The sequence below is a fragment of the Enhydra lutris genome, unplaced genomic scaffold (assembly GCF_002288905.1).
Source record: "Enhydra lutris kenyoni isolate GAN:26980312 unplaced genomic scaffold, ASM228890v2 scaffoldscaffold51, whole genome shotgun sequence".
NCBI lineage: Eukaryota > Metazoa > Chordata > Mammalia > Carnivora > Mustelidae > Enhydra > Enhydra lutris.
In genome coordinates this window covers 9041817-9050735 of record NW_019154135.1, presented here as the reverse complement: position 1 = coordinate 9050735, position 8919 = coordinate 9041817, and positions in this window count along the sequence as shown.

The window sequence follows — 8919 nt, the reverse complement described above, 5'->3', positions numbered from 1 at the left end:
TCAGGCATGGGTTAATTTCCATGATCATACTGAATCCTGGTAGTGAGATAACAGAGATATCACAATTCCCATTTTACAGATGAGAACACTCAAGTCAGACTTCAAGAGAGTCATCCAAGATCACGCAGCTAATAATGGAAGATAGGCTCGTCCAAGAGAGGTGCCTGTGATCTGTGATTTATGGCCGGGAGGTGCCGCAAGACGGAAGAATGGGTGAAAAGATGGGGGTTTAGGTTGATTCAGAGTTCCTCACGTGGTGCAGCTGGTTTAGAAAACCCGAACACCACACAGCAGCTGAGCAAAGTACTGCCTGGGGAGAGGGAGCTTGCTCGCTGCTCAGAGACAGTGAGTAACCATAGGGTGCGGGATGGCCTCCAAGTCACTCCACCCCGTCAGCCTCTGTTTAGACTGCTGTCATGAGACTACCGCAGGCTCTTCAACAACACCATCTACTTCTCGCAGTTCTGGGGCCTGGAAGTCCAAGACGAAGGCACCGGCCGATCTGGGTTTGTGGATGGTGTCTTCTCATTGCATGTGTGCGTGGTGGACAGAGACAATGGAAGGGGGCTCTCTGTGTCTCCTCATGCAGGGACACTCACTCCATTTACGAGGTCTCCTTGCTCATGACATAATCACGTCCCCAAGGCACCACCTCCTAACAGCATCACATGGGGGGTGGTAGTTAGGATTTCAATGGATGAATCTTGGGAGAACACAAACATCCAGACCTTAGTGGCCAGGGAATGGAGGGCTGGGATCAAATCCTGTCAGTGACCTTGGTGTTGGGGCTTGATGAGGAAGGTGGGCCAGCAGGTTTGTGGATGTAACACTGACCTGGGGCTGAACTGCTCCCTGACTGAGCCAGCACTGTGTGCTTGGCCAGTCTGTGGCATAGGTCAAGTGTGTAGGACACAGACCTGCACCACGGGGACTTGCATGTATATGTTTCATTTCCCACTGTTCCTCCCATTTTCCTCTGTGAAGAAAACAGCTCCGGATGTTGCCTAAGCCAGGCTTCCACAACCAAGATTAGGACACCATTGAGGTCCTTAATGCTGCCACTTGGACCAGTTCTGTTAAACACAGCCCAGAGCAAATGGGACATTTTACAGATTGTCTAATCTTGCTTGTCTTCACTAGAACAAAGATAGGAAAATGATCTTTTGTATAGGGCCAGCGGACAGACATCGTATTTTATCTGTGTAATGCCAGTGCAGGGATTCTGTGAGGACCTACTATTGGCTGTGCAATCCCTTGTGGGTCTGAGCCTTCCATCAGCTCTTGGTCTAAGCAATCCTGGAGGCCCACCATCACACCATCTCCAGGCATTCCAGGACCTGTGCACTGAGGGTTGAGGGTAGAATTCCTGAGCCTGCCCCCACAGTTGTAAACCCCAACCTTTCAACTGGTTGATCCCCGAGATGAGCAAAGACTCTGCTGGTTCCAGGAACCTTTCCTCAAATCTGCTGGAAAGAGTTTGTAGGCTCTCTACTCACAGCTGTTGGGTAGAAATCCTATTTACCTCCCCCGCCCCTGACCCAAGGATGGCCCCTGAATTATATACATTCCATGCAGAAATCTCGAAATACTTCAGGGTCACTCAGCTAACACATCAATTCATGAAGTTATCCAGGTGTGAGATCATAACTTATACCACAACATAGCCAGGTACAAGCTTTGAGGCTTATACCCACACAAAACATAACAATTGCTTGATTATAGTGCCTTTTAGAACATTGGGGGGCGGGGGGAACCTGCTGTCAGACACACCCATTCTGGAATGTCATTTGCATTCATTCTACATCTGTTAATTGTCTTTGGACCAAACAAAATCCTAATACTGAAACGAGACATTATATCATAGATCAAGCACTTAAAAATATCTCTCTACAAGCCTGCTTCTCCAGGAGCATCGGCACAGGCCCTGATTCTATGGGGAAGCTGGTGGTTTGAGGCAGGTGTGCATCTAGGCTGCTTAGGCCTGCTCAGGTCTTGAGGCAGAGCCCTTATGTTAGCAGGTTAAAACAAGCAGAGCTCAGAGCACATCACGTACGGGATCTATCTATCAGGAGATACATCTCCACTTCCAGTGTTGGCCCTAGGGAAAGCTGTGCCAACCCACCTCCCCAGTGATAGCATCTTTGTCATGGGAGGATAATTTGATGAATAGAATCAATGAGAAGTGTCTCAGACCATTCTGGCTACTATAACAAGAGACCACAGACTGGGCGGTTTAAATAACGGAACTCTACTTCTTACAGTTCTGGAGGCTTGGCCGTCCAAAATCAAGATGCTGGCCAACCAGATCCTGGTGCGAGCACTCTTCCTGGTTTGCAGAAAGCAGTCTTGCTGTGTCCTTACATGCAGGTGTGGGGAGGGACGGAGGGGAAGGGGAAAGGAGAGCGAGGGAGGGAGAAGTCTTTCCGTCTCATTGGGACATTAACCTTACTGGGGGGTCCCTACCTCATGATCTCATGTAAACAAAAGGCCTCCCTCCTAGCATCATCATCGCAGGGGTAAAAGCGTTAACCTATGTATTTGGAGAGCACCCAAACATGCGGTCTGTAATAGTAAGAAATAATAAAGAAGTGGTTTTCAATCAATATCAGAATAAACTCTCAAAGGATGAATTTACCTAGTCATTGAATTCATCTAACAGATAGTAAGTGAACACTGGATGCAAAGTACGGTGTTCAGCCCTGTGGGATAGTACGAGACAAGCTCACATTCTAAGAGTGACACAGACGAGAAACAATCACATTTACACCTTCTGTTTGTTTGCTGTGGTGACAAACGTGTGAAGGAAGAGGACAGAGAGGTCAATGGCAGGTTTTCCTGGCCAAGCTGTGCGTGAGCAGAGCTCTGAAGAATCCTGGGGAGAAGAATGTCTCAGGTGGCCCGAGTATCCCCACAAGGCAGGCAGTTCAGATCTTATTCTAAGAACTGAAAAACAAAACAAGTTATTTTTTTAAAATGGACTGAGTTGGGGGTGCCTGGGTGGCTCAGTGGATTAAGCCTCTGCCCTCGGCTCAAATCGTGATCTCAGGGTCCTGGGATCAAGCCCTGCTCGGGCTCTCTGCTCAGCAGGGAGCCTGTTTCCTCCCCACCCCCGCCCCACCTCCTGTCTCTCTGCCTACTTGTGATCTCCGTCTGTCAAATAAATAAAATATTTTTTTTTTTTTTTTATTTGGAAGCAGGGTCCCTGCTGAGCAGAGAGCCCGATGTGGGGCTCGATCCCAGGACCCTGAGATCATGACCTGAGCTGAAGGCAGAGGCTTTAACCCACCGAGCCACCCAGGGGCGCCCCAATAAAATATTTTTTAAAAAATGGACCGAGTTGCCCTTTCTGATGGTGAGTGGCCCACTCTTGGGAATTCTGAGATTTGCTGAAATGTTGTCTATAGGAATTTATACGACGGCCTTTAGAGTACATTCCAACATTCATTCCTTGGTCTGAATAAGTGACCTATGATGTTTTTCTGCATCTTTCCCCTACATGTCACCCCTTCATGAGAAAGAAATAGCTTCCACCCCACAGGTCCTGAGACCACATACCCAGAGTAATAGAAACGGTCCTGGTTCTGCTGAGATGTGAGCAGTAGCAACTTCTGACAATCCAGGGTCTTCACGGAGTAGCTGACATTTGGCCTGGACCCTGAGAGCAGCATGACGGGCTGCAAAGGAATGTGGACGTGTGGGGAGAGGAGCATCGTGGGCGATGGTGTGCGGATCCCAGAGAGCACAGGTGCCCAGGCGTCAGGTGTGGCTGTACCCTAGAGGAGCTGGGACAACCTTACTCTTTGTGCCTGATTGAACTTGACGATTTATGTCATGTCTTTGCCCCTCAAGAGGGGCAGTTCTGATAGGAGCATTAAGTGTTCTTTATGAAGTAAGGCATTCAGTGTGGCACCTGCTGGTGCTTAAGGCATGAATGACAAGCTCCGGGGCTTCGAGAAACCTCCTCAGGATGGCGTCACGAGGGCGACAAGGCAAGGATGCTGAAAAGGAGCTTCACCTCTGGTGGAACGATAATCTTGTGGATTACGGACACAGTTCTTTTTAGACAGATGTCCCTAGAGGTTGTGCTCAAGACCAGTTTCAGAGGATTCCACTGTGGGTGAGGGACAGTTCAGGGGCCTTCTCCGTGGTCAGGATGAGGCCTGGGAAAGGAGCGGCTGGGGAATGGCAGTGGTTCAGAGAAGCAGAGCAGGTTGCGAGAGCTGCTTCTGAGCTGGGATCAGCAGGGCTCTTGTTTCACATATTATATTTCTATTTTTGGATCCTAGTATGATGCCAGATTCTTTGCAAAAAGCACCATTCTGTTTACAAATCCTTGGCTTCTGTATTACCTGAATCTCTGAGCACATGTATGCCCTTCTCAGGTAATATAATGATCTCATTCTGGGCCAGCCAGGAAGACCTGCCAATCTCATCTAACACAGCATAATAGACCTGCTTTTCCTGCAGTATTTCTCTTGCATACAAATGCCCACATACACTAACACGGCCACGTTTTGGTACCTATTGGCATTCCTACAAAGGGAAAATAGACCCGCTCGTTGACTGAACGAAAACTACTAAGGAAAAGTGACAGAGCCTTTGCTTAAAACTTTGTCAAAGCGCTTGTGCAATGAGGTGGCCAAGGCCACGGCTCTGGCTCCAGTCACAGGCTCAAAGCTGGGCTGTCCACATGCCCTTGGAAGGGGCCGACCTGCGTGTGCTCAGACAGCACTCGGCAGAGCTGACCTTGGCAACGGCCGATCACAGACAGAACCCCAAGACAACCAGACTACAGAGACATGCAGATTTAACTGGAAGCAGAAGAAGAGGAGGAAAGGGATGTAGTACGGTGAAAGGAGTAATCATAGGTAGAGCATAAGTACAATCAGAGACAGGTAACAATGTCGGATGGTGGACCCTACCTCCTGGGCTCACACAACCCCGTGTTAACGCCCTGCTATGTTACTGGTTAAATTTTGTTTTCTGTCACAGCTTTATGGAGATATAATTTATACACCCAGGAAACTCACCCCCTGAAGTATAAAATTCAGTGGTTTGGGTATATTCACAGTGTTGTGTACCCATCACTGCCCGCAGGAAACCAGCACCTTGTGATTTTCTAGCCCTGAGAACCCCAAATCTACCCCAGTTCTCTGAAGATTTTCCTCTTTGGGAGATTTGTTGTAATGGAATTCTACAATATGTGATCTTCTGTGTCTGGATGTCATTAGAATAAAGGTTTTATAGATTTACCCACACGGTGGCACCAACTAGTACTTCACTCTTGATGACTAAATAATAATGAATATAACATATTGTGTTTACTCATTCATAAGTTGATAGACATTTAGGTTGTTTATATTTTTTGGTGAGTAATGCTGGTTTGAATATTCATGCACAATTTTTTTCAAGGATGTTTTTAATTCTCTGATGTACTCCAATGAGTGGAATTCTGGGTCTCATGGTAACTCCATGTTTAACACGTGGAGAAGCTGCCCAACTCTCTTCCAAAGTGATGCATCATATTTCAACCCACCAACGATGCAGAGGAGGTCTACTTTCTCTATATCCTCACCAAAACTTGTTACCATTTGTTACTTTATTTTAGCCATATTAGTGCATGTGATGTGATATCTCATTGTATTCCGATTTTGATGTGCATTTTCCTAATCACTAATGATGTCAAGTTTTTTAATTTTTTAAAAGATTTTATTTATTTATTTGATAGATAGAGACACAGTGAGAGAGGGAACACAAGCAGGGGAAGTGGGAGAGGGAGAAGCAGGCTTCCCGCCAAGCAGGGAGCCCAATGTGGGACTAGATGCCAGGACCCTGGGATCACGACCTGAGCCGAAGGCAGACGCTTAAGATATACGTATTCAAATCATTTGTCCATTTAGAAATGAAGTGATTTGTATTTTTATTGTTGAGTTTTAAGTTCTTTAGAATATTCTGGATGGTAGACCCTTATCAGATAAATGCTTTTCAAAACTTTCTCCCTTCTGTGGGTTTTCTTTAGACTTTCTTAATAGTGTCCTTTGAAGTACACAATTTTTAATTTTGATGAAGTACATTCTTCTACCTTTTAAAATTGCTCATGCTGGGGTGCCTGGGTGGCTCAGTGGGTTAAAGCCTCTGCCTTCAGCTCAGGTCATGATCCCAGGGTCCTGGGATCGAGCCCCACATCGGGCTCTCTGCTCAGTGGGGAGCCTGCTTCTTCCTCTCTCTCTCTCTGCCTGCCTCTCCGCCTACTTGTGATATCTCTCTCTGTCAAATAAATAAATAAATAAAATTTAAAAAAAATTGCTCATGCTTTTGATGCCATCTCTACAAAAACCAATGTCATAAATATTTACTTGTATGTTTTCTTTTAGGACTTTCATGGTTTCAGTTTTTACATTTAGGTCTTTGATTCGACTGAGGTTTTTTTAAAAATTTAATTTAATTTTATTTCTTTTCAGTGTTCCAAAATTCATTGTTTATTCACCACACCCAGTACTCCATGCAATACATGCTACCACCAGGCTCACCTATCCCCCATCCCCCTCCCCTCCAAAACCCTCAGTTTGTTTCTCAGAGTCCACAGTCTCTCATGGTTTGTCTCCCCCTCCGATTTCCCCCAATTCACTTCTCCTCTCCATCTCCCAATGTCCTCTGTGTTATTCCTTATGCTCCACAAGTAAGTGAAAGTGACTGGAAGAGATTTTGCTGAGTGAAATAAGTCAAAGAGAGTTAGTTTTTGTGTGCAGAGTGAGATCAGGGTCTAACTCAAAAATTTTTTTTTTTTACATGTGTAATCCAGTTTTCACATCATTTGTTGAAAAAAACCATTCTTTGTTGAAAAAAATCAATTGACTATAAATGTAAGTGCTTTATCTGGCTTCTCTATTCTATTCTTTTGACCTGTATGTCTATCCTGATGCTAGTATCACACTATGTTGGTAACTGTATCTTGATAGTAGGTTTTGAAGTTGGAAAGTGAGGGTTTTCCAAGAATGTTGTTCTTTTTCAAGATTGTTTTGGCTATTCTGGGTCCCTTGCATTTCTATATGAATATGAGCATTAGATCCATAAAGAAGCAAACAAGGATTTTGATAGGGATTGTACTGAATTCATAGATCACTCCGGTTAGTACTGCAGTTTCAACAATATTAATTAAGCCTTCAGTCTGTGAGTGTGGGATTATTCCCATTTACTTAGATCTCGTTTAATTTTTTTCAACAATATTTTATAATTTTCAGTGTATAGAAACTGAAACTTTGTAGATTATTAATCTCTATGTATAGAAATAAAATTGATTTGTGTATATTGATCTTTTATATCTGACAGTCATGCTGAACATATTTATTAGTTATATTAATTTTGTGTATGTGCGCATGTGTATTCTTTAAGATTTCTTATGTTTAAGATCATGGCATCTGTAAATAGAGTTTTACAGCTCTTTTTCTAGGCTGGGCACCTTTTATCTCTTTTTCTTGTCTAATTGTACTGGCTAGTAAAACCTTGAGTAGAAGTGCTGAAATCTTAGGGGATAATATTCAGTTTTTCATCAATAACTGTAATATTTGTAAGTTTTTAACAGACGACCTTTATCAGGTTGAGGGAATTCCTTCATATCCTTAGTTTGTTGAGAGTTTTTATCAGGAAAGAATGTTGGGATTTGTCACGGCATTTTTTTTTTCTATGAATGTTGACATAGCTATGTGTTTTTGCTCTTTTTTACTAATTATTAATTATTATGTTGGCTGATTCATGGATGTTAAGCTAATCTTGTATTTCTGGGATAAAACCCACTTAGTCATGTTGCAGAATCCTTTTAGTATACTGCTGGATGGGGTTTGATAGTATTTTGTTGAGGATTTTTGTGTTTATATTCATAAAGGATATTGGTCTGCACTTTTCCTGCAATGTCTTTTCCTGGTTGAAGTATCATTGATACTGGCCTCATAGGCTGAGTTGGGAATTGTTTCTACCTTTTCTGTTTTTTGGAAGAATTTGTAAGAGATTGATGCTAAGTCTTTAAAAATTTAGTAGAATTTACCAGTAAAGTGATGTTATTCTAGACTTCTCTTTGTGGGTAGTTTTTCTGGTTTCTAATTTAATCGCCTTACTTATTACAGATCCCTTCAAATTTTCCTTTTCCTTTTGAGTCTGTTTCAGTAGTCCGTGTCTTTTAAGGAATTGCCTATTTCATCTAGATTTCCAGTTTACTGGCATACAATTGTTCATAGTGTTCTCTCACAGCCTTTTTCGTTTGTGTATGGTCAGTAGTGATCTCTCCTCTTTCTTTGTGCCCTTAGCAATATCAGTCTCCTTTCTTTTGCTCAGTCTTATGAAAAGTTTGTCAGTTTTGCTGATCCTTTCAAAGAACAAATTTTTGGTATCAAAATTTTTCTCTATTGGTTTTCTATTCTCTATTTCATTTATTTTCATTCTAACCTTTATTATATTTTCCTTCTTCTTGTTTTGAATTAAACCATTTTTTTTCTTTTTCAGTCCTCCTAAGATGGATGGTTAGAGTACCAATTTGAGGCCTTTCTTCTTTTTTGATGGGGGGTGTTTACACCCATAAATTTCCCCTGAAGCACAGGTGCAGTTGCTGCTCATAAATTTTGGTATGTGGTGGTTCTGTTTTCACTCATTTCGAAGTATTTTCTAATTTTCCTTGTGATTTCTTCTTTGACTCACTGGTTTTCACATTTTAAAATTTATCACATTATCTTATGTTATTGATTCATCATTTCATTATAACTGTGGTCAGAAAATGCACATTTTATGATCTCAATCATTTGGAACTCTTTTAGGCTTGCTTTACATCCCAACTGAGTGTCTATCCTGGATACATTCTAGGTGTGCTTGAGTGAGAGGAAGATACGCCCTGATGCTGTACAGTGGAGTATTCGGGGGATATCTGTTACG